Genomic DNA, 27,817 nt, shown 5'->3' with positions numbered 1-27,817 from the left:
TTTTTAAGGTACACATCGCTCTAATATATTGTGTTTTTAGTATTGGATTTTATGGTTGGATTTTTTTGTTTTAATTTGTATTATTAATTCATGTAATAAACAGTATTCTTAACATTATATATGAAGATTGGTGACTTAAAGGACAAGTAAATACAGTAGCTTTGCATAATCAACAAATGCATGATAAAATAACAATGCAATAGTACATTGGGGCTGATTTATTAAAGTGCAGACGGACATGATACGATGTAGCGTATCATGTCTGCCGCACATCGATAAATGCCGACAGCATACGCTTGTGAACTTCTTGTGCCATGCCGCCCCCTGCAGATTGGCCGCAGCCTCAGAGCAGGCAGACAAGTTATGGAGCAGCAGTCTTTAGACCGCTGCTTCATAACTACTGTTTCCGGCGAGCCTGAAGGCTCGCGCGGAAACCGGGGCATCAAGCTCCATTCGGAGCTTGATAATTCAGCCCCTTAGTCTGAACTTCATATGAGTAGTAGATTTTTTTCTGACAAATTTCAAAGTTATATGCAAAACAGAAAGAGAAACAGTCTGCCAGGAACGAACAGCAGCATCAATAGCTTGTTCTATGGCCCGGTTACCACCTGGGAGTAGCTTCTTTCTGCCCAATTGTGCTTTTCACAGAGGAAAACTTTCCTGTAGTATATCAGTCTGATCCCGCCGACATGGTCAGTCCAGCCCCGAAATACCAGGTAATTCTGCTCTGAACAAGGAAAAGGCAACCCCAGACAATCGTTTCAGCCTTCTGTGGGCCTCGTCAGTGAGGTGCAGCCGTATCCCTCTAAGCACATTGGGCAAGGAGTCCACGTCTGGTTTCCCCCATCACCCATTGGGAGACTATCCCCAGGGTCATATTTACATATGCAAAACAGAATGAGAAGCAGTCTGCCAGGAACGAACAGCAGCATCAATAGCAACATAGGAAATTTCAAAGTTATGTCTATTTCCACTCCTCCAGTATCATGTGACAGCCATCAGCCAATCACAAATGCATATACGTATATTCTGTAAATTCTTGCACATGCTCAGTAGGAGCTGACTCAAAAAGTGGAATATAAAAAGACTGTACACATTTTGTTAAAGGGCCAGTAAACCTTGGAAATAATGTTATATAATTCTGCACGTAGGGTCTGTTTTCTTCTCCTAAGTGCATCTGGGCACGCTGTCTAAGCACAGTTGGCCCGATCGCGCTATTAAAATCAATGTAGCTCGCTCCCGCTACCAGACCAGAGTGGGAGCAAGCTACATTGATATTAATAGTGCGATCGGGCTCGCTGTGAATAGACAGCGTGCCCGTGATGCGCTCAGCAGAAGAAAAGAGACCCGCTCAGTAGAGCCAAGAGCGGTGTTCTGTTTTCTTTGCGTGATATCTTTTTAACTATTCACTTTTGAAATCTGGAGCTAAGCTAATCTTATATAATTCTGCACTATGTGTGATATGTGTCTCTGCTCTAATTTTGTATTGTTCTTATACTGATTGCTGTCTGTTTTTGGAAGGGGTAGATTAGAATCTAAACTAGCTGAGACAAGTAATCTCAAAGAGCAATCATTACTACCCTTTGTTACATCAAAAGGAGCAAGGCTTGTGAAAGAGACGAAAAAGAAAAAAAAATTGAGATCAGACCCTCTATCAGAGACATTTTTCAAAAAATGGGGGTATACCTTCTTGGAGGAATGGGGGACACTTAAAGATGCATTTGTAAATTGTAACATTTTTGCACTGTAGCCCTGAATGACTGCGTTATCCAGGTTGAATTTTATAATTTAGATATGTTTTAAAGTTTTTAATAAATAATTATTTTGGAAGCGGTTCCTGAATCATTCAGTGTGGCTTTACCTGACAGCCAAAGATCAGGTCTACATTCTAAGTGGAGCTTACGATTAGCTCCTGTAAACTGTGAGTAATATTCCAAACGTTTTCAGTATCTGAGTTGATGTTATACAATATCACACTATTTTTATGTTTTTTCTTTCTTCTGAGATTCTAAAGAAGCAAACGCACCGGAATAGCTGATCCTGACAGCTTTGTTTTCAGGACTGCAATTTTATCTAAGCTGATGATAGCTCAGGTTTATGTGAGTAGTCATTTGACACGTATATACTAATATTAAGTCTGTATAAACAATATCACACTATTTGTACTTTTTTTCTATTTTTCTTTTGAGGAATTGAGGATCGCTCACACAATATCCTTTTATGTCACATTCATTTGGATTACTATTTGTGTTTGTGATTTTAGTAGGCGGTAGACACTTAGTTAGATATTCCATGGGTGTGTAGGTTATGCATGACAAAGGTGTAGGTGGTCAGGGGGAGATAGCTTCCGAGGTTCAAGGGGAGTGTAGGTTAGCTCTGACATAGGTGTAGCTGGTTGGTGGGAGGTAGCGAGGCAGAGTAGGGGGAGTGTAGCTAAGATGTTACGTAGGTATAGGTGTTCAGGGGAAGTTAGCAGGGCATGCTAGGTGGAGTAAGCTGCATTTATATTCGGATTTATTGCCACCAGTGCGATATGTTCAAATCAGCAAAGTGCATACTGCGAGGAGGGTAGCGGCCATGTTTGTCTCGCCAGCTTTCAGCTGGTGAGACTTACATGGCCTGAGGTAGTTAGCATAGGTGTAGTGCAACAATATTTGTGTGCCTATACTGAAACTATTTTTAGTTTCAGTGAGCACACATTCTACGCCATGTGGGCCTACTTCAAATAGGGCCCACCTGCCGCAGAAAAATGCCCATGAGTGCCGATGTCGGTGATGCGGGTGGTGACGTCACTCTCCCAATGACATCTATGGGAGAGACATTGCTGCTCGCTTGCACTGCACGATCACGCCCCTTTTCTTTTAAAATATCGAAAAACCAACAGACTGTAAGACCAATGAGGCCAGAAAGGCAGTTTCTCATAAGTCAATGTTTGGAATATTGGGACTAAAGTGAGAGACATATTTGCTGTATACCAATAGGAATTTGCCTCTATCTATTCAGGCTCCCTTATTTGAGTTGCAAATGATATTTATAAAACAGCCAAATCATTTTTCACCTTTTACGCTGAATTGTCATTTACTTTGGCTGGTGTGCGCTCACCTTGAAGATTTGTTCCTTTTCTGAAACCCTAAAACAATGCTTGTTCTACGTCTATATGGAGCCATTTGTATGTGTACTAACAGTGCAATGTCTTTGGCCCTAGGTCTGAATGGGAGGTGTTAAAAGATCATCTCTAGTTCCCATTCAGTGCTTGATTATGTCATATGAAGACTATAGCAATCCTGCTTCTGGCCTGCCCACCTGGTTTTAATCCCAGCAGAGTTTACGGATTACGTTACTGTGTCTGTATCCCTTATCTGCACTGTGGTACCTGCGGACTGATTTTTTGGAGCCTATTGTAATACACAGCTTCTGATGGATTTACTGATGCTAACCCCCTGGCTTTCCTACGGACTACTGTCCTGCATCATCTGTGTGTGCCTGTGTTTTGTCAGAATAGCAAACATATCAGATCAGCAAATAGAAGTGACATTACGTCAGTTGTCTGATAAGAAACACGCAGCGCGCATGTGCTCCTCAGCGTAGTCACATTCCAATGCCTGAACATCACAACCCATAAGATTCTTGGACAGTATTCAACAAGGGGCGCGAGAGTGTTGACTGCCTTGCTGTATGGATTTCAAATAACTTTATTTAAATTTGCCTAGATTTAGAGTTTGGCGTTAGCCGACAAAACCAACTAACGCTGGTTTTGGCCGCCCGCTGGTATTTAGAGTCAGTCAGGAAAGGGTCTAACGCTCACTTTGCAGCCGCGACTTTTCCATACCGCAGATCCCCCTACGCCATTTGCGTATCCTATCTTCTCAATGGGATCTTTCTAACGGCGGTATTTAGAGTCTTGGCTGAAGTGAGCGTTAGAAATCTAACGACAAGACTCCAGCCGCAGGAAAAAGTCAGGAGTTAAGAGCTTTCTGGGCTAACGCCGGTTCATAAAGCTCTTAACTACTGTGCTCTAAAGTACACTAACACCCATAAACTACCTATGTACCCCTAAACCGAGGTCCCCCCACATCGCCGCCACTCTAATAATTTTTTTAACCCCTAATCTGCCGACCGCACACCGCCGCAACCTACGTTATCCCTATGTACCCCTAATCTGCTGCCCCTAACACCGCCGACCCCTATATTATATTTATTAACCCCTAATCTGCCGCCCCCAATGTCGCCACCACCTACCTACACTTATTAACCCCTAATCTGCCGACCAGACCTCACCGCTACTCTATTAAATGTATTAACACCTAAAGCTAAGTCTAACCCTAACACTAACACCCCCCTAAGTTAAATATAATTTTTATCTAACAAAATAAATTAACTCTTATTAAATAAATTATTCCTATTTAAAGCTAAATACTTACCTGTAAAATAAACCCTAATATAGCTACAATATAAATTATAATTATATTGCAGCTATTTTAGGATTAATATTTATTTTACAGGCAACTTTGTATTTAATTTAACTAGGTACAATAGCTATTAAATAGTTAAGAACTATTTAATAGCTACCTAGTTAAAATAATTACAAAATTACCCGTAAAATAAATCCTAACCTAAGTTAAAATTAAACCTAACACTACGCTATCAATAAATTAATTAAATAAAATACCTACAATTATCTACAATTAAACCTAACACTACACTATCAATAAATTAATTACATAAAATACCTACAAATAAATACATTTAAATAAACTAACTAAAGTACAAAAAATAAAAAAAGAACTAAGTTACAAAAAATAAAAAAAATAATTTACAAACATTAGAAAAAGATTACAACAATTTTAAGCTAATTACACCTACTCTAAGCCCCCTAATAAAATAACAAAGCCCCCCAAAATAAAAAAAATGGCCTACCCTATTCTAAAATACAAATAGAAAAGCTCTTTTACCTTACCAGCCCTTAAAAGGGCCTTTTGCGGGGCATGCCCCAAATAATTCAGCTCTTTTGCCAGTAAAAAAAAACATACAATACCCCCCCAACATTACAACCCACCACCCACATACCCCTAATCTAACCCAAACCCCCCTTAAATAAACCTAACACTAAGCCTCTGAAGATCTCCCTACCTTATCTTCACCACGCCGGGTACCACCGATCCATCCAGAGGAGCCTCCGAAGTCTTCATCCAAGCCCAAGCAGGGGCTGAAGAAGTCCATCATCGGGCTGAAGAGGTCCATCATCCGGCTGAAGTCTTGATCCAAGCAGGCGCTGAAGAGGTCCATCATCGGGCTGAAGTCTTCTATCAAGCGGCATCTTCAATCTTCATCCATCCGGAGCGGAGCGGAGCCATCTTCTTCCAGCCGACACGGATCCATCCTCTTCTACCTACGCCTACTCACCGAATGACGGTTCCTTTAAATTACGTCATCCAAGATGGCGTCCCTCGAATTCCGATTGGCTGATAGGATTCTATCAGCCAATCGGAATTAAGGTAGGAAAATTCTGATTGGCTGATTGAATCAGCCAATCAGATTCAAGTTCAATCCCATTGGCTGATTGGATCAGCCAATCAGATTGAGCTCGCATTCTATTGGCTAATCGGAACAGCCAATAGAATGCGAGCTCAATCTGATTGGCTGATTCCATCAGCCAATCAGAATTTTCCTACCTTAATTCCGATTGGCTGATAGAATCCTATCAGCCAATCAAATTTGAGGGACGCCATCTTGGATGACGTCATTTAAAGGAACCGTCATTCGGCAAGTAGGTGTTGGTAGAAGAGGATGGATCCGTGTCGGCTGGAAGAAGATGGCTCCGCTCCGGATGGATGAAGATTGAAGATGCCGCTTGATAGAAGACTTCAGCCCGATGATGGACCTCTTCAGTCTGATGATGAACTTCTTCAGCCCCCGCTTGGGCTTGGATGAAGACTTCGGAGGCTCCTCTGGACGGATCGGTGATACCCGGCGTGGTGAACATAAGGTAGGGAGATCTTCAGGGGCTTAGTGTTAGGTTTATTTAAGGGGGGTTTGGGTTAGATTAGGGGTATGTGGGTGGTGGGTTGTAATGTTGGGGGGGTATTGTATGTTTTTTTTTACTGGCAAAAGAGCTGAATTATTTGGGGCATGCCCCGCAAAAGGCCCTTTTAAGGGCTGGTAAGGTAAAAGAGCTTTTCTATTTGTATTTTAGAATAGGGTAGGGCATTATTTTATTTTGGGGGGCTTTGTTATTTTATTAGGGGGCTTAGAGTAGGTGTAATTAGCTTAAAATTGTAAATTATTTTTTTATTTTTTGTAACAGTTCTTTTTTTATTTTTTGTACTTTAGTTAGTTTATTTAATTGTATTTATTTGTAGGTATTTGTATTTAATTTATTTAATGATAGTGTAGTCTTAGGTTTAATTGTAGATAATTGTAGGTATTTTATTTAATTAATTTATTGATAGTGTAGTGTTAGGTTTAATTGTAGATAATTGTAGGTATTTTATTTAATTAATTTATTGATAGTGTAGTGTTAGGTTTAATTGTAACTTAGGTTAGGATTTATTTTACTGGTAATTTTGTAATTATTTTAACTAGGTAGCTATTACATAGTTATTAACTATTTAATAGCTATTTACCTGGTTAAAATAAATTCAAAGTTGCCTGACTTAGCTTTAGGGGTTAATACATTTAATAGAGAAGCGGTGAGGTCCGGTCAGCAGATTAGGGGTTAATACTTGAAGTTAGGTGTCGGTGATGTTAGGGAGGGCAGATTAGGGGTTAATACTATTTATTATAGGGTTAGTGAGGCGGATTAGGGGTTAATAACTTTATTATAGTAGCGGTGAGGTCCGGTCGGCAGATTAGGGGTTAATAAGTGTAGGTAGTAGGCGGCGACGTTGGGGGCGGCAGATTAGGGGTTAATAAATATAATATAGGGGTCGGCGGTGTTAGGGGCAGCAGATTAGGGGTACATAGGGATAACGTAGGTGGCGGCGGTGTACGGAGCGGCAGATTAGGGGTTAAAAAAAATATGCAGGGGTCAGCGATAGCGGGGGCAGCAGATTAGGGGTTAATAAGTGTAAGGTTAGGGGTGAAATAAATGTGATAACAAAAATCATAAAAGGAAAACCAAATAAAGTTCTGAATAAAGGATATGTCTGTGTCCTCTGGATGAGTTTTTCAGCTTGTTAGCATTCCTCAGTGAGATCCCATAAAAAAGGAAACAGAAAATTGCAACATAGTGTGAATCTGTAATGGCACTTTGAGGAAGTAGTTGTTTTGTAACAAATGACTACTCACATTTGTTGGAGCTTTCCACTAAGCTCAAGGATATGCGCACTCCCACTTTATACTGATGGGAAAACAGTACACTAGGCAAAACTTGGATACAAATTTATTTTAAAATATATAAAAGCGTCACATAAGCCTTGATAACACCACAATGTAAGGGTACAAAAGCAGATATGCTGTAATAAATGCTTCAAATCGCCAAACTTGCAAAGAGGTGAATGGATCAGCAGGAGTGTGACCGCCGAAACCAAAACCTCTTTAGTAGCAAGACAGTAGCGCTAAGCCCCCAGGTGTCCTGGCTAGTGTAGAGACGTGATAAAACTCAATATAGACAAACAATATGGCGAATGAGAGGGCGCTAATAAGCTTGGTATACTTAACACACCTAATTGGTTTAGGTCAAAACAAAAATTATAATCATAAGCGGTGTAGTTTGTAAATCTTTTACTAGTGGAAATAATCCCTAATACAAAACAGTATATGAAAACATTTAAGAACACATGAATTAAAATTAGATACAATATTTATAATTAGTGCTGTAGGAATCCCTGATACATAAATTTATAAAACAATATATGAAACATTTAAAGACACATGATTTAAAATTAGATACAATATTATGATTAGTGCTGTAGGAATACCACCCTGATATAAAAATATGTATTTACAATAAGCGCTTGTTTTGGAAATCATTGATCAATGTTTGATTCCTTAGAATCAGTTGGTTTATTCCTGGATATAAGGGACAGTCTTTATAGTCCTTATAAATTTTCAACAGATGCAATTACTTTAGGTTGTATGATTTATTGCATACAAAACTATCAGTGTGATAAAATTTACTGGATAGAAGCAATAAAAAGTTCCATATTAACGACACTTTGTATCCTTGCTTGTTTATATATATCACTTTAACTCACAGAAAGTTGCAGCGACTGTATCCGAATGTCGCTGTGGTGTATTTCAGAGACTGTGATCTTTAATCGTAACACGCTCCTTGCGTGTGGGCCGCTTTATGTACTGCAGCTCCTATCCTCTGGCACAGGATTCTCGACTCCCTCCGTGGGGAGGTAACCGGCAGAGGTACGCTGCTCTTTGTGTGTGAATATCTGATGAGCTGTTAAGCTTACAGTTTCCAATACTCACAGCTCCCTGTTTGTGACAAGCAGTCTTGATGCAAGTATGATCCTCGAGGTGAATGGGCACCCGCTCTTAGCGTTAATACGCGCGGGTAAATACTAGGTACCTAGTGGGTTTGGTTCTGGTAACAGGCAACTTCAACTTCTACGCGTTTCACCCATATGTGTGGGCTTTATCAAGATATCAGTTGCTGCCAGAACTCAGATTTAAAAAGCCATTACTTCCTTCTCATTGGTTAATATGTTTCCAGGTGATTGTTTCTTAAGGTGGATTTCTCAGGTGAATGATTCTTAAGGTGGAGTCGCAATAGTTCTTATTTGTTCCTTTGGGAATCTAAATTTCCCATGTTTTCTTGTTAAGTTTCTTTGACACTATTTGGTATATGTAAAGCAATAGTGATATGAATATAATTGTTATTAATACTACTTCAGGGTGGTAATTCATAAGGGTGGTATTCCATTATTAAAAACGAAAAACAAAAACAATATGCTTACAATGAAAATCTTGATAAAAGATAATAATAATTACGCAATAGATATAAGAATATAGATGTAAAAAATATATATTAATCACTATAATCTAGGGAAATAATTTTATAATAAATTATATAATTGATATGACTATGATTGTATATATTTGTTCTTGTGTGATATGAGCTTTTAATAATACTCTACTCCTATTATTCTCTTTGAAAATGAATCTGTTAGTTATTTCTGGGTGTTACTGTTACACATAAATAAATAGGTGGGTATTCTAACGGGTTATACTGCTAAAAAGGGGGATATATCTAACTCTGAATTTAACCCTCTAGGGTAGAGGGTGTCTAATTTGTATATTATTTCTGACTCTTTTTTAAGGAGTTTTGCCTCAAAATCCCCTCCTCTCCAATTACCTCTAACTATACAGATCCCCCAAAACTTGAAATGCTGTAGATTATTGTTATGGGTTTCCCTAAAATGCTTGTATAAATGGGTGTCAAGATTGCCTTTATCAATGTTACATAAATGTTCCCGGATCCTGTCACGTAACATTCGGGTGGTCTCTCCAATATAAACTAAATTGCAAGAACATTTAATGAGGTATATAACTCCCTTATTTGAACATCTAATCATGTCTTTTATGGCGAAATCTTCTCCTATTCCATCTATATATACAGAACTTTTTTTATTGCTATATCTGCACGCCCTACATAAGTTGCAAGGAAAAAAACCTTTGGGGGAATGTCCTTTAAGATCTTTTACTACCAGATTTGTGCTTTCCCTCTTTAATTCACTTGGTGCTAAAATTTGTTTAAGATTTCTCGCTTTTTTAAAAATGATTTTAGGTTTATGAGCTAATAAATCTCCTATTATGGGATCCTTTTTAATTATATGCCAGTGTTTATTAACTATTTTCCTTATTAATTGGTGGTTTTCGCTGTAGTCTGTAATGAGGGCTATATCATATTCATTCTTTTCCACCGTGGTAGTCATAGTGTCTTTATTCCTATATTGTAAGAGTGAACTTCTTTCTGTTGTACTTGCTCTATTTATGGCCCCTTCAATCTCTTGTTCTGAATAGCCTCTATCATAGAATCTTTGTTGTAGAACTTTAACCTGAGTTTCGAAATCAGTGTGTTTGGAACAGTTTTTTCTAATTCTAAGGAACTGTCCAGTCGGTATGTTCCCTTTCCATTTATCATAGTGACAACTTTTCTTATGTATGTAGTTATTGCAATCTACTTTTTTGAAGAATGTTCTTGTTTCTATATTGCCTTCTTCTACATATATTTCTAGGTCTAGGAAAGAGATGGATGTTCTACTGTACTCATAAGTGAAGTGTAGGCCTTTATCATTAATGTTCATTTTTTCAAAAAATTGCTTCAGTCTCTCTTCAGAGCCTCTCCACACAATAAGAATGTCATCTATATACCGTTTAAAGAGCACGAGGTCCGCGCCAAATTCTTGTGTCCTGAGGAAATTATCTTCCCAGTTGCCCATAAATATATTGGCATAACTTGGCGCGAACCTCGTGCCCATCGCGGTACCTTCTAACTGTAGGTAGTACTTTCCATTAAATTCAAAATAATTATTTTCTAAAATGAATTTGATGCCCTTCAGAATAAAATTATTTAGTTGTGTACTGATATTACTATCTTGATTCAGGATTATTTCTACTGCCTGTAGACCTTTAGTGTGGTCTATAACTGTATAAAGTGATGTAACATCACTGGTTGCGAGAATCAGATTTTCTTCCCACTCTATGTTATCTATCAATTGCAGTACTTGAGTTGAATCTCTAAGATAAGTGTTTAAATTTTTAACGTACTTTTGTAGAAAAATATCTACATATCTAGATAGATTACATGTGACAGATCCAATCCCTGAGATGATTGGTCTCCCGGGGGGGTTTTCCAAGCTCTTATGTACCTTTGGTAGGAAGTAAAAGATGGGGGTTCGAGGAAATTTTGGATATAGATATTGAAATTCATTCTCATTTAAAACCCCAACATCTTTTCCTTCCTCCAAAATTGCCAACAAATTTTTCATAATTCTCTTTGTGGGGTTTAGGTCCAGAGTTTTGTACGTCCTGGGATCATTAAGGATTCTGTTTGCTTCATTGACATAGTTTACTCTACTCATAACGACTACCCCCCCACCTTTATCGGCCGGTTTTATAACTACTTGTTTGTTGTTTTGTAACTTGTCTATAATTTCTCTATCTTTCTTTGTTAAATTGAAATTTGGTTTAAATTTTTTTGGATTGCTTTCTTTTAGATCTTTAAGAACTATTTTTTCAAACGTCTCTAAGTTTGAGCCTTTCGCAAATGTAGGATAAAATTTGGATACTGGTTTTAAGTTGGTGTGTTTGGTATCATCCTTCATATCAGTAGAGATCTGAGGAAATCTAGATCCTTAATGATCCCAGGACGTACAAAACTCTGGACCTAAACCCCACAAAGAGAATTATGAAAAATTTGTTGGCAATTTTGGAGGAAGGAAAAGATGTTGGGGTTTTAAATGAGAATGAATTTCAATATCTATATCCAAAATTTCCTCGAACCCCCATCTTTTACTTCCTACCAAAGGTACATAAGAGCTTGGAAAACCCCCCCGGGAGACCAATCATCTCAGGGATTGGATCTGTCACATGTAATCTATCTAGATATGTAGATATTTTTCTACAAAAGTACGTTAAAAATTTAAACACTTATCTTAGAGATTCAACTCAAGTACTGCAATTGATAGATAACATAGAGTGGGAAGAAAATCTGATTCTCGCAACCAGTGATGTTACATCACTTTATACAGTTATAGACCACACTAAAGGTCTACAGGCAGTAGAAATAATCCTGAATCAAGATAGTAATATCAGTACACAACTAAATAATTTTATTCTGAAGGGCATCAAATTCATTTTAGAAAATAATTATTTTGAATTTAATGGAAAGTACTACCTACAGTTAGAAGGTACCGCGATGGGCACGAGGTTCGCGCCAAGTTATGCCAATATATTTATGGGCAACTGGGAAGATAATTTCCTCAGGACACAAGAATTTGGCGCGGACCTCGTGCTCTTTAAACGGTATATAGATGACATTCTTATTGTGTGGAGAGGCTCTGAAGAGAGACTGAAGCAATTTTTTGAAAAAATGAACATTAATGATAAAGGCCTACACTTCACTTATGAGTACAGTAGAACATCCATCTCTTTCCTAGACCTAGAAATATATGTAGAAGAAGGCAATATAGAAACAAGAACATTCTTCAAAAAAGTAGATTGCAATAACTACATACATAAGAAAAGTTGTCACTATGATAAATGGAAAGGGAACATACCGACTGGACAGTTCCTTAGAATTAGAAAAAACTGTTCCAAACACACTGATTTCGAAACTCAGGTTAAAGTTCTACAACAAAGATTCTATGATAGAGGCTATTCAGAACAAGAGATTGAAGGGGCCATAAATAGAGCAAGTACAACAGAAAGAAGTTCACTCTTACAATATAGGAATAAAGACACTATGACTACCACGGTGGAAAAGAATGAATATGATATAGCCCTCATTACAGACTACAGCGAAAACCACCAATTAATAAGGAAAATAGTTAATAAACACTGGCATATAATTAAAAAGGATCCCATAATAGGAGATTTATTAGCTCATAAACCTAAAATCATTTTTAAAAAAGCGAGAAATCTTAAACAAATTTTAGCACCAAGTGAATTAAAGAGGGAAAGCACAAATCTGGTAGTAAAAGATCTTAAAGGACATTCCCCCAAAGGTTTTTTTCCTTGCAACTTATGTAGGGCGTGCAGATATAGCAATAAAAAAAGTTCTGTATATATAGATGGAATAGGAGAAGATTTCGCCATAAAAGACATGATTAGATGTTCAAATAAGGGAGTTATATACCTCATTAAATGTTCTTGCAATTTAGTTTATATTGGAGAGACCACCCGAATGTTACGTGACAGGATCCGGGAACATTTATGTAACATTGATAAAGGCAATCTTGACACCCATTTATACAAGCATTTTAGGGAAACCCATAACAATAATCTACAGCATTTCAAGTTTTGGGGGATCTGTATAGTTAGAGGTAATTGGAGAGGAGGGGATTTTGAGGCAAAACTCCTTAAAAAAGAGTCAGAAATAATATACAAATTAGACACCCTCTACCCTAGAGGGTTAAATTCAGAGTTAGATATATCCCCCTTTTTAGCAGTATAACCCGTTAGAATACCCACCTATTTATTTATGTGTAACAGTAACACCCAGAAATAACTAACAGATTCATTTTCAAAGAGAATAATAGGAGTAGAGTATTATTAAAAGCTCATATCACACAAGAACAAATATATACAATCATAGTCATATCAATTATATAATTTATTATAAAATTATTTCCCTAGATTATAGTGATTAATATATATTTTTTACATCTATATTCTTATATCTATTGCGTAATTATTATTATCTTTTATCAAGATTTTCATTGTAAGCATATTGTTTTTGTTTTTCGTTTTTAATAATGGAATACCACCCTTATGAATTACCACCCTGAAGTAGTATTAATAACAATTATATTCATATCACTATTGCTTTACATATACCAAATAGTGTCAAAGAAACTTAACAAGAAAACATGGGAAATTTAGATTCCCAAAGGAACAAATAAGAACTATTGCGACTCCACCTTAAGAATCATTCACCTGAGAAATCCACCTTAAGAAACAATCACCTGGAAACATATTAACCAATGAGAAGGAAGTAATGGCTTTTTAAATCTGAGTTCTGGCAGCAACTGATATCTTGATAAAGCCCACACATATGGGTGAAACGCGTAGAAGTTGAAGTTGCCTGTTACCAGAACCAAACCCACTAGGTACCTAGTATTTACCCGCGCGTATTAACGCTAAGAGCGGGTGCCCATTCACCTCGAGGATCATACTTGCATCAAGACTGCTTGTCACAAACAGGGAGCTGTGAGTATTGGAAACTGTAAGCTTAACAGCTCATCAGATATTCACACACAAAGAGCAGCGTACCTCTGCCGGTTACCTCCCCACGGAGGGAGTCGAGAATCCTGTGCCAGAGGATAGGAGCTGCAGTACATAAAGCGGCCCACACGCAAGGAGCGTGTTACGATTAAAGATCACAGTCTCTGAAATACACCACAGCGACATTCGGATACAGTCGCTGCAACTTTCTGTGAGTTAAAGTGATATATATAAACAAGCAAGGATACAAAGTGTCGTTAATAAGGAACTTTTTATTGCTTCTATCCAGTAAATTTTATCACACTGATAGTTTTGTATGCAATAAATCATACAACCTAAAGTAATTGCATCTGTTGAAAATTTATAAGGACTATAAAGACTGTCCCTTATATCCAGGAATAAACCAACTGATTCTAAGGAATCAAACATTGATCAATGCATTTCCAAAACAAGCGCTTATTGTAAATACATATTTTTATATCAGGGTGGTATTCCTACAGCACTAAGCATAATATTGTATCTAATTTTAAATCATGTGTCTTTAAATGTTTCATATATTGTTTTATAAATTTATGTATCAGGGATTCCTACAGCACTAATTATAAATATTGTATCTAATTTTAATTCATGTGTTCTTAAATGTTTTCATATACTGTTTTGTATTAGGGATTATTTCCACTAGTAAAAGATTTACAAACTACACCGCTTATGATTATAATTTTTGTTTTGACCTAAACCAATTAGGTGTGTTAAGTATACCAAGCTTATTAGCGCCCTCTCATTCGCCATATTGTTTGTCCATTTTTCTATCTTGAGGAGATAGTGGAGAGTGGCTTAGGTATCCTTTTTAGATTTTAAGCGCTGAGTACTCCTGTGCTATCTTGTATTTAAAACTCAATATAGAATAGTTCAGTTCCGACGTACGTTTCGCAGGTATGCTTTGTCAAGGACTTAGCGCTACTGTCTTGCTACTAAAGAGGTTTTGGTTTCGGCGGTCACACTCCTGCTGATCCATTTACCTCTTTGCAAGTTTGGCGATTTGAAGCATTTATTACAGCATATCTGCTTTTGTACCCTTACATTGTGGTGTTATCAAGGCTTATGTGACGCTTTTATATATTTTAAAATAAATTTGTATCCAAGTTTTGCCTAGTGTACTGTTTTCCCATCAGTATAAAGTGGGAGTGCGCATATCCTTGAGCTTAGTGGAAAGCTCCAACAAATGTGAGTAGTCATTTGTTACAAAACAACTACTTCCTCAAAGTGCCATTACAGATTCACACTATGTTGCAATTTTCTGTTTCCTTTTTTATGGGATCTCACTGAGGAATGCTAACAAGCTGAAAAACTCATCCAGAGGACACAGACATATCCTTTATTCAGAACTTTATTTGGTTTTCCTTTTATGATTTTTGTTATCACATTTATTTCACATTTTTTTTTTCTTTGTGATATTTGGTATATTTATTGTAAGGTTAGGGGTGTTTAGACTCGGGGTACATGTTAGGGTGTTAGGTGCAGACGTCGGAAGTGTTTCCCCTAAGGAAACAATGGGGCTGCGTTAGGAGATGAACACTGCTTTTTTGCAGGTGTTAGTTTTTTTTTTCAGCTCAAACGGCCCCATTGTTTCCTATGGGGGAATCGTGCACGAGCACGTTTTTGATGCTGGCCGCGTCCGTAAGCACCGCTGGTATTGAGAGTTGCAGTGGCGGTAAATTATGCTATATGCTCCCTTTTTGGAGCCTAACGCAGCCCTTCTGTGAACTCTAAATACCAGCAGTATTTAAAAGGTGCGGGAGAAAAAAAGCACGCGTAGCTAACGCACCCCTTTGGCCGCAGAACTCTAAATATAACGGATTGTGTGTACATTTTGAACTAAATATGACCAAACATAACCATGAAAAATGTGCATTTAATGCTCTGACAGTGTGACACATTATTCAGAGTCTTCTACAAAATACTCATTATAACTTCATGTGAGTAGTTGGACATGATATACTGTATGCATATTAGCACACACTATACAATATTAAATCATATATGAAGAGTTATTTTGTAATAGATACAATTAAACATTCTGTTATTTATTTCAAATGTCATAATTAAAACACAGTTTGCACTATTGTCTTTAATTGGTGCCCCACCACCATTTTCTCTGCCTTAAATGCAACTGAAACTCCACCAGGAACACACTAACCCCTGTCACAAACTGCCCAGGCTGTTGCTGGGGATCATTTGCTCCAACTCTTGTTTTATCCTGTCATACTGTTGTCAGCTGTCTTCCCAGAAATGCTAGAGGGTTAGAGGGTGATGGTGGATAGAGGTAGTGGCCATATAATTAGGTAAGACCCCTAGCCCAGCAGTCCATCTTACTTATTTGCCCTATTAAAATAGTGCAAACTGTGATTAAATTATGACATTTTGAAGCCATCTGTTAGCCAGCTGTTCTCTTCAATTTCTAATGAGTGCAGTGGTGTGTATCTAGCTTGCTGTGCTTGTTTTTTTTTTTTTTTTTTTGGGTGGGGTGGATTGTGCAGAATCAAATGTTTTTTTTGAAGTGAAGTGTAACTGTACATACTGCATTTTTTTCACTATGGGGGGAGGGTCAGAGCTGGAACTAGTAGGTAGGTGGACCAGATTACAAGTGGAACATTATTTAGCCCTTTCGCTTGAGTGTAAACTTTTCTAGAAGTAATCTTTGTGGTTGAAAGTAAAACGTTTGCTCACAAATGAAAACCGACACGCACTAACCACGTTAACATATTCTTTCTATAGAAGTCATTGGAGAGCACAGAAGAAAAAAAACCTAGCACCTATTTCTCGTGCTACCCGACAGGACTTATGAATATTTCACATTCCAACGTTCTTCACTTATTGTAAATATATATTTCTATTTATATCTGTATATTCCTATAGATATATAGGTTTAGATATCTATTTTGCATTAACATTATCAGATATAGAAATATATATATAATAAAGTACATTATTTTCTATGTGACGAACATAAAAATGTAAAATATGTGCATTGCGTGTCGCATTTTGCACTTTAGCACAAAAATGGTGTTGGGTTTGCGCACATGAAGAATAGCTTTCCTCAATGCACGTTATTTAAATTAGCAATATTTTATGTGCGCTATCCTGACACATGTTAGACCTAAAGCACAAAACGAGAGCCGCAATACGCATAATTTACATTTCTATGGTCTTCAATAATGTACTTTTTATTATTAAATAAATAATTCTATATCTGATAGAGTTAATGTAAAATAGATAGCTATACCTTTATATCTATAGGAATAGATATACAGGTATAGGTTTATACATATATATTTACAATAAAAATTACATTATCTGTAACATTGGAATGTTAAATATGTACACACACACATATATATATATATATATATATATATATATATATATATATATATATATATATATATATATATATATATATATATATAAAAACAATGTGGTTGCACTCTCACCGGGAGGTCAGCATCTGCTAGGGTGCTGTTCAAGGATACAAGATAATAGGCACAAATGAAGCACTCTCTGGGCTTTAGTCAACAGTAAATCCAAATTAAATTTATTGATCTGTGATGTTTCAGGGCAAAAGAACCCCTTCCTCTGACAAACAAAACAGTGTACAAGCCAAACTTTTAAAGACCTGATAGGCACTCCTACTACAGTCTTCCAATCAGGAGACAGCATGTGCAAAAGGTTACAACAGAGCATGTGCAAAAATAGTAAACAAAACAGCTTATAAACTGATCATCTTGTAGTGTATATATAGAATATAAATCAAGAATTCAGTGGTTCATGAACAATGCCCCAGAACTACCAAATTGAACAAACAACAGACACTGAGTATACTCACAGAGACAACCCAAACAATCATAAGCTATGACCATGAAAGTCGTGACCTAATTGGCCACCTAAAACACTCCCTCCAGTATCATAGCGATCTGATAAGCAGGACATGCCACACACTTCTAAATCAACAATCAGAAGTATATGCAATCGCCCATCTCAATTTGGAAACAAAATTGCTGCCCAGACGCTCATGCACAATTAACTGACAACCAAAATGCTGCCTGATGGAGGAAAAAACTGAGCAGATCCATGATCAAATGCCAGGCCGATCTCGACCGTCAAAAGCATGCAGGGTGACGCCCCCTATACGTCATCCATAATCCTGGAGACGCACATAAACAAGAACACAAAGTAAAGACATATGCTAAGGGAAAAGAAAGCTTATAGATTTTAAAAATCGAAAGTTACAAACGGTTTTACAAGACTATACTTATAAGAGTGTAAATAGGAGGATGCTAACTCCCGATGAGAGGAGGAACTTCAGACCAAGAAGAGAAATATGATACAGCAAAAAAGCTCTGAATACAGTGGATTCCAGCTCAGGTGAGAGCTCTGACCCTGAGGTGTACATGGTGACTGACAATTCCAGCTCTGAATTTCGAGGTATTAACACTCGCTCTAGGGGCAACAGAGGGAACCAACAATGGAACAGTCAATCTGCTAACACAGCTGCATTACCTCCAACATCAGCACATCCCACAGCACTGCCTTTTTTAGGCATAAGCCGAGGCTGCACACACAGTGGGGGGGCACTGCCCATTGCCCCCCACTGCAAAGAAGGTAGATGACATTGTATTCAATATCAGCTCCAGGGTACTCACACCATCAGTGGTATCCCTCCTAAACAAAGGACTTTCCTTTGTACCTTCAACAGGTATGAACTCCTTCAACACGTACATAGATGTACAAAGTTTTGGAAGGAACATGAGACTCAAAGAATTCTTTCAGTTTCAAACATCTGATCCGCCGTGAAAGGCACCTTCGACCCAAATACAAAAAATCCCTCTATATCCACTCTAATAAACTTTTTGACACAACAGATATTTGAGAGAAAAAAGATCCCTTGGAATGACAACCTCTCCAAACAAGAGAGACAGGCCATTGACTCCTTGAGTATTGACAAGTCCAAAGTGATCAGATAAAGGCGGTTCCGTGGTTATCATGGACCTGTGTGACTACAGAGAAGAGGTGCTACGTCAATTGACTGATGAAAAAACCTACATACTTCCTAGAGATCCTACCTTGGTGTTTAAAGAAGAGATTGATTGTAAGATTACAACATGGTGTCAATTGATATTGATTACAGACAATGAATTTAAGTTTCTTAAACAAGATCATCCAATTACCCTAGTGCTATACACACTGTGGAAGGTACATAAGGATGCCCGCAGACCACAGGTAGACCCATCGTTTCGGCAAGATGGTCCCTTCTACAGCCACTGGCACAATTTGTCGACTTCCACCTTCAACGATGGGTTAAACAAATGGAGTCATACATTAAGGATTCATCATCCATCATTAAATTGATCATACAACTCTCTAATATCGAAGCCACAGATCTTCTAGTGACTCTTGATGTCTCCAGCTTGTATACATTAATCCCACAAGATTGTGGGATTGCTACAGTCAGAAGATGTCTCAGACATATTCACTGCATTCTAGTACTCTCTCCTCTCCTGTAACTCTATTTTGGTACGTGAATATTATCCATGCTCATCTGCAACCTATTCACTGCATTCTAGTGCTCTCTCCTCTCCTGAACTCTCTTTTGATATGTGAATAGTATCCCAGCTCATCTGCAACCTATTCACTGTATTCTAGTGCTCTCTCCTCTCCTATAACTCTATTTTGGTACGTGTATAAGTATATCGAGCAAATGATTTTAGGTTTTAATTTAGTCCTGCATTTATTGTAATGTTATCCCAATATCTTACTTCTAATGTTTTGTTAATTGCCATGTGATGTCCAATCCTTATCAATTACTGCTATTATTGTTAAATGTATAGCTGTTATATGCCATAGCTCCCACCCCCACAAAATTTTACTGTATTGTTTATCTTAAATTATCTCACCCTGACCTGACCAAGTATTGAACAAGGGTTGGACAAGGGGCAAGAAATAAGGCAAGTACTCTTGTAATATTGTGTTTTATGTATCTCATTGTTTCCAAGTGCTGCCTTAATAATGTGTCTTATGTGTTTGATTGGTTCCCACTTTTGTAACAATGCTCAATATCTTCATATTCCTTTTTGCTAACTCTTGTCTCTATAACAAACTACTTTATTCAATTACTCCTTCTCCTTCACCACCTGCACTGTTCATTAGCCCATATCTCTTAAACTCACATTACTTTTGTACTCATGAACTTTATATATTCCTAAACACTCTCTCTCCCCCCTGCACCTTACCTTAAAAACAGTGACATTACTACAAATCTGTATCTCATCTCATTTCACTCTCCCTCTTACTTATACTAGCTGCTGGTGACATCTCCCCTAATCCTGGTCCCCAACAACTTCCTAGCCGTGTACATCCATGTGTACTGTTCCAAAGACTCAGAAAACAAAACTCTGGTAACCTTACTCACATTCCTCTTGCATCTAAAGCCGCTACCCCTTTCACTTGTGCACTCTGGAACTCTCGCTCTGTTTGCAACAAGCTCACTTCTATACATGACCTCTTTATCTCCCGCTCCCTCAACCTTCTGGCTCTAACAGAAACCTGGCTCTCTCCCCTAGACACAGCATCCACTGCTGCTCTGTCACATGGGGGTCTCCACTTCAGCCACACTCCTAGGTCTGATAATAGACAAGGAGGTGGTGTAGGTATTTGACTTTCCTCTCGTTGCACCTTCCAACAAATACATCCCATCTCTTCCCTCACATTTTCCTCATTTGAAACCCACATTATTTGCTTATTCTCTCCCCTCTCTATATGAGATGCAGTCATATACCGACCCTCTGGCACCTCAACTCAATTTCTAGATCACTTGGCTGCCTGGCTACCTTATTTCATCTCCTCAGGCACCCCTGCCCTCATTCTTGGCAATTTCAACATCCCTCTTGACAATCCCACTGCCTCCTCTGCAAAATAACTTCTGCAACTCACTTCCTCTTTTCACAATGGACTGACTCTCCCACTCACAAAGATAATCACTTCTTGACCTGATCTTTAGCTATCGATGCACTATTTCAAAATTCACAAACTCTCCTTTTCCTCTTTCTGACAACCATCTCCTCACTTGCAACATCTCATCCATCCCTACAACTCTCCCTCCTTCTACTCCTCACACCAAACTTCACAGAAGCATTATGTCAGTAGATCAGCAACAACTTGCTAATTTCCTCGAACCTCTCCTCTCATCCATCTCCTCCTTCTTCTTGACCAATCTATCTGCCACTATAATTCCACCCTTACATCGCTCCTTGACAATCTGGCCCCAATTACCAATTACTATTGTTCAGAAATCACATACTCATCCTTAGCCCTGGCATACTCCTCTGACACGGTACCTAAGCAGATGTTCCCATACTGCTGAGCGGCACTGGAGAAAATCTCGGAGTTCAGCTGATTTCCTTCATTACAAGTTCATTTTGAATTTCTACTATTCTGCCCTTAATCTCTATAAGCAGCATTACTTCTCTACTATTATCTCTAATCTTTCTTCAAACCCAAAACGTCTGTTCTTCACTTTTAATATTCTTTTCTGTCCACCCCCATCCCCTAATACAACTTCACTGTCAGCTCAAGACTTTGTCAGTCACTTCAATAACAAAATCAACTCCATCAGAAACTAAATCAACTCTCACCCCCTCAAATGCTCGCAATCAACCACAACCCATAAAGCCATAAATTTAGCGCCTTCTCCCCTGTTACTGAGGAAGAAGTTTCGGCACTTATACTGAGCTCTCACCTCACTACCTGTCCTCTTGACCCTATCCCCTCAAATCTGCTCCCTTCCCTCTCTTCTACCCTTACCCCTATACTCACACACATTTTCAACCTCTCCCTCAGCACCGGTATATTTCCCTCATCTCTGAAACATGCACTGGTCACACCTATCCTCAAAAAACCTTCTCTATCCAACCTCCCCATCCAACTACCGCCCTATTTCCCTACTCCCTCTTGCCTCAAAGCTTCTCGAAAAGCTAATATATGCATGCCTATCCCATTTCCTTACATTAAACTCCCTCCATGACCCACTGCAATCTGGATTTTGTCCCCATCACTCCAGAGAGACAGCAATCGTTAAGGTTACCAACGACCTACTTGCATCAAAATCAAAAAGCCACTTCTCTCTGCTTATCCTCCTTGATCTGTCTTTGATACTGTTGACCACCCTCTTTTTCTCCAAACTCTCTCATGGTTCTCTTCTTACCTGTCAAACTGTATCTTTAGTGTAGCCTTCTCTGGGGCCTTCTCTGTCCCGTCACCACTTTCTGTTGGGTACTGCAAGGCTCTGTCCTCGGTCCCCTTCTCTTCTCAATCTACACATCATTATTAGGTTCCCTAATAAAGTCCTACGGGTTCCAATATCATTTGTATGCAGACGACACCCAAATCTACTTCTCTACACCAGACCTATCTCCTTCCTTGCTAACCTGTGTCACTAACTGCCTTTCTCACATCTCTTCCTGGATGTCCTCTCACTACCTCAAGCTAAATCTCTTCAAAACTGAGCTTCTTATTTTCCCTCCTTCTTCCAAAATGTCCACCCCAATCTCTCTATAACTGTCAACAACTGCATCATTACCTCTACCCCGCATGCCCAATGTCTTGGGGTCACACTTGACTTAGATCTTTCTTTCACTCCACACATTCAGTCCTTGGCTAAATCCTGCCGCTTCCACCTTAAAAACATCTCTAAAATTAGACATTTCCTTACACAAGACACAAGATTTTAATCCACTCTCTCATCCTTTCCCACCTTGATAACTGCAACTCTGTCCTCTCTGGTCTCCACAGCTGCCACCTAGCTCCTTTACAATCCATAATGAATGCCTCTGCCAGGCTCATCTTCCTTACACGTCACTCTTCATCTGCTGAACTTCTTTGCCTATCCCTTTACTGGCTTCCTTTAGCCTCCAGGATTAAACAAAACATCCTCACTCTGACATACTGTAATACCTCTTTACTACTAGTAAGGAAATATACTGTTGTCAATAATTTGAGTGTTTGCTATATAAATCAACCTGTGAAAGGCAAAAGATTTATAGCAGATTGATACAGAAAATTTGGAGCAAATATATGAGCACAAAGTTAGCAATTAGTTAATTTGTGCAGGACTCTTGAAGTTTTGTGGTTTTAGTCATATAATGAGAAATCAATTCCTATAATGTTTACTCTAAGAATGTCTTTGAATTCTATTAGACTCCAATAACTTTATAGCTTATGCAGAGGTTGTTGATATACGGATCTTTGATTATGTACAAAACTTAGTGAACTTATCCACCTTAGTTATTCCAACGAGAGGTTTTAATTGCCACCGGATATTCAGAAATAATGTACCTAGGCAGAGACGTTTTTATTTTCACAAAACGTTAGATGTGTTTTGTATTAAAGGTGTTATAGAACTTGCGGTTGTATGAAGACAGTTGATTGTATACCTTGAATGTATCAATAAAAGGAATTGACGTACCTGTGTAAATACAGTCCACTGTGAGCAGTTTGTAGGTAAGTACCAAATTCAGGGAGCTGCTAAGGCCTTAGTGTCTTTCTCTATCTGGAGCTGCGAGGAGAATGAACGTATCAGCTTGACGTCACTCCGGTCAGCGTTCAGTGTTAGAAAGTAGCAGCGTAACTCAGCTGGAAAATACAAGCTGCTGCGAACTTACAATATTACAGGGATCAATGTTAAAGATGTTTAGCTCCTGTTGCAAACATAGATGGTGAGTTAGATTAATTAGTAGAATAGTAGAACTGGGGTTGAAATCAAATGTAGATTAATGGCTCAAATAGGAATAATCCTATTGAGGTAATTGGAGGTGGAGTTCTGTGGTTTAAAGAGACAGTGAATCATGACAGGTCATGACACATACAAAGCCTTCAACTGCACTGCTCCCCCTTATATCTCAGACCTTTTCTCCAGATACTCTCCCTCCCATCCCCTTTGCTCTGCTCATGACCTCCTGCTCTGCCTCGCTCCACAAGACTCTCCCCTAGTTTTGAAAATTTCAAGCACTCCCTAAAGACTCTACTGTTCAGGGATGCATACAACCTACACTAATAACCTTTCTTTATACCATTTCCTCTCCTCTATTGCTATCCCCTTGAACCCCCTTTAGCATGTAAGCCTAAAAGCCATGATGTTTGTATATCACCTTCTTTAGAGCTGACTACAACAGTGTGACTCTTGGCAGGGCCCTATACTCATCTGATCCCTATAAATGTTTCCTTGTATTCCGCCTATGTTTATAGCACTGCGGAATCTGTTGGCGCTCTACAAATAACTGATAATAATAATAATAGATGTATCCCCTATGTTGGACCTATTGAGGACATGCTAATCGAGTTACTTACTGACTTTCTTTAAAAAACAATTTTCTCTTTTAGAAGACCTACTACTTACAGACCCCTGGAACAGCGATGGGGTCCAATGTGGCCCCATCTCTAGCAAATCTATTCATGGCAGATTATGAGACCAATAAGATGCAAGTTTTTTCCAACAAGCAGATCAGATTTAGTTGTCGATATATTGATGACCTGTTCCTTGTTTGGGATGGTGATGAACAGTCTCTTGCCACATGAGTCACTGACCTGAATAACATTGACAGCACCATCAGATTCCAACACCATGCTAACAAGAAGACCATTGATTTTCTGGACATCAGGATGTTCAAAGATGAAAACAGATTGGGCACAACACTCTATAGGAAAAGCACCGATAGAAACTCAATCCTTCGGGCTGATAGCTGCCATCCACATCACTGATACAGAACATCCGAAAGCCCAGTTTCAGAGTGTGATCAGAAATAATACTGATCAACAGAAATGTACACTGCAACTGGATGAGATGACTGAGAGATTCAAACAGAGGGGTTACAAATCAACACAACTTAATAAATGCAAACAAATTGCCCTGATGGCGACTGAACCCACCAAGATTGATGACCAGAAATGGCTAACCTTTGTTACATCCTATAAGTGAATTGCTAGGGCTATCAGTGATGAATGGAAACTTATCCAGTCTGACCCTAGCTTACCACTCACCCATCGGGGGATACCGAGAATTGCATACAAGAGAGGACGCAACCTAAGGGACCTACTTGTAAAAACCAATATACCTATTGAAGACAACTCCCGGTCATGGTTGCAAAAGAAGAAGGGTTGTTTCCGGTGCATGAGTTGTGTCACGTGCAACATCATGATGACTGGATCCTCATCCCAACATCCTGATTAGAAAAAGAAATACTAGATCAATACAATCCTCACCTGTACCACTGTATACATCATCTATCCACTCCATTGACCATGTGGCAAGTTTTATACTGAAAAACTTGTGATGATGCACGCACAAGGATTGCCAACGACTGCTCAACAATACGCCAAGCATTACAATCCGGCAAGGAAGACCAACCAGTGGCACGGCACTTCCTTGAAGCTAAGCACACTTCTTAAGGGGGGACATGGTCAATGATACAGAATCTGAGATCCTTCACAGAGGAGGAAATAGGGAGAAGATATTGCTTCAAAAAGAAACACGATGGATTTTTGATCTTGGTACTTTGTCACCCAAGGGACTGAATATCAACACAGGGTGGTAATGTTACTTATAATCCCATCAATTAATGAGTGCCCACGGTACAAGAGATAAGATATAAGTTACACCTATTATTATCAATATGAGTGTCCATGGTGCATGAGAAATATATAGATTGTAGTTCTATATATGCTTGCAGTTATGGGAGACCTAGGCCTAGATTTAGAGTTGGGCGGTAGCCATCAAAACCAGCGTTAGAGGCTCCTAATGCTGGTTTTGGTCTTCCGCCGGTATTTAGAGTCAGTCATTAAAGGGACTAACGCTCACTTTCCAGCCGCAACTTTTCCATACCGCAGATCCCCCTACGTCATTTGCGTATCCTATCTTTTCAATGGGATCTTTCTAACGCCGGTATTTAGAGTCGTGGCTGAAGTGAGCATTAGAAATCTAACGACAAAACTCCAGCCGCAGAAAAAAGTCAGTAGTTAAGAGCTTTCTGGGCTAACGCCGGTTTATAAAGCTCTTAACTACTGTGCTCTAAAGTACACTAACACCCATAAACTACCTATGTACCCCTAAACCGAGGTCCCCCCACATCGCCGCCATTCGATTAAATTTTTTTAACCCCTAATCTGCCGACCGCCACCTACGTTATACTTATGTACCCCTAATCTGCTGCCCCTAACACCGCCGACCCCTATATTATATTTATTAACCCCTAACCTGCCCCCCACAACGTCGCCGCCAGCTACCTACAATAATTAACCCCTAATCTGCCGACCGCAAAGCGCCGCCACCTACGTTATCCATATGTACCCCTAATCTGCTGCCCTAACACCGCCGACCCCTATATTATATTTATTAACCCCTAATCTGCCCCCCTCAACGTCGCCTCCACCTGCCTACACTTATTAACCCCTAATCTGCCGAGCGGACCGCACCGCTACTATAATAAAGTTATTAACCCCTAATCCGCCTCACTCCCGCCTCAATAACCCTATAATAAATAGTATTAACCACTAATCTGTCCTCCCTAACATCGCCGACACCTAACATCAAGTATTAACCCCTAATCTGCCGACCGAATCTCGCCGCTACTGTAATAAATGTATTAACCCCTAAAGCTAAGTCTAACCATAACACTAACACCCCCCTAAGTTAAATATAATTTAAATCTAAAGAAATAAATTAACTCTTATTAAATAAATTATTCCTATTTAAAGCTAAATACTTACCTGTAAAATAAACCCTAATATAGCTACAATATAAATTATAATTATATTATAGCTATTTTAGGATTTATATTTATTTTACAGGTAACTTTGTATTTATTTTAACCAGGTACAATAGCTATTAAATAGTTAAGAACTATTTAATAGCTAAAATAGTTAAAATAATTACAAAATTACCTGTAAAATAAATCCTAACCTAAGTTACAATTAAACCTAACACTACACTATCAATAAATTAATTAAATAAACTACCTACAATTATCTACAATTAAACCTAACACTACACTATCAATAAATTAATTAAATACAATACCTAAAAATAAATACAATGAAATAAACTAACTAAAGTACAAAAAATAAAAAAGAACTAAGTTACAAAAAATAAAAAAATATTTACAAACATTAGAAAAATATTACAACAATTTTAAACTAATTACACCTACTCTAAGCCCCCTAATAAAATAACAAAGCCCCCCAAAATAAAAAAATGCCCTACCCTATTCTAAATTTAAAAAGTTCAAAGCTCTTTTACCTTACCAGCCCTGAACAGGGCCCTTTGCGGGGCATGCCCCAAAGAATTCAGCTCTTTTGCCTGTAAAAAAACCCACATACAATACCCCCCCAACATTACAACCCACCACCCACAAACCCCTAATCTAACCCAAACCCCCCTTAAATAAACCTAACACTAAGCCCCTGAAGATCTTCCTACCTTATCTTCACCATACCAGGTTCACCGATCCGTCCTCGGAAGTCTTGATCCAAGCCTCGGAAGTGTTGATCCAAGCCTCGGAAGTGTTGATCCAAGCCCAAGCGGGGGGCTGAAGAGTGACGTCCATCCTCGGGCTGAAGTCTGGATCCAAGCGGCGGCTGAAGAACTCCATCATCGGGCTGAAGTCGGAAGTCCATCATCGGGATGAAGTCTTCTATCAAGCCGCATCTTCAATCTTCTTTCTTCTGGAGCGGAGCAGAGCCATTTTCTTTCCAACCGACGCGGATCCAACCTCTTCAACCGACGCCTACTCGCCAAATGACGGTTCCTTTAAATGACGTCATCCAAGATGGCATCCCTCAAATTCCGATTGGCTGATAGGATTCTATTAGCCAA

This window comes from Bombina bombina, chromosome 6 (assembly GCF_027579735.1).
Source record: "Bombina bombina isolate aBomBom1 chromosome 6, aBomBom1.pri, whole genome shotgun sequence".
Classification (NCBI taxonomy): Eukaryota; Metazoa; Chordata; class Amphibia; order Anura; family Bombinatoridae; genus Bombina; species Bombina bombina.
This window is presented reverse-complemented; position numbering follows the sequence as displayed.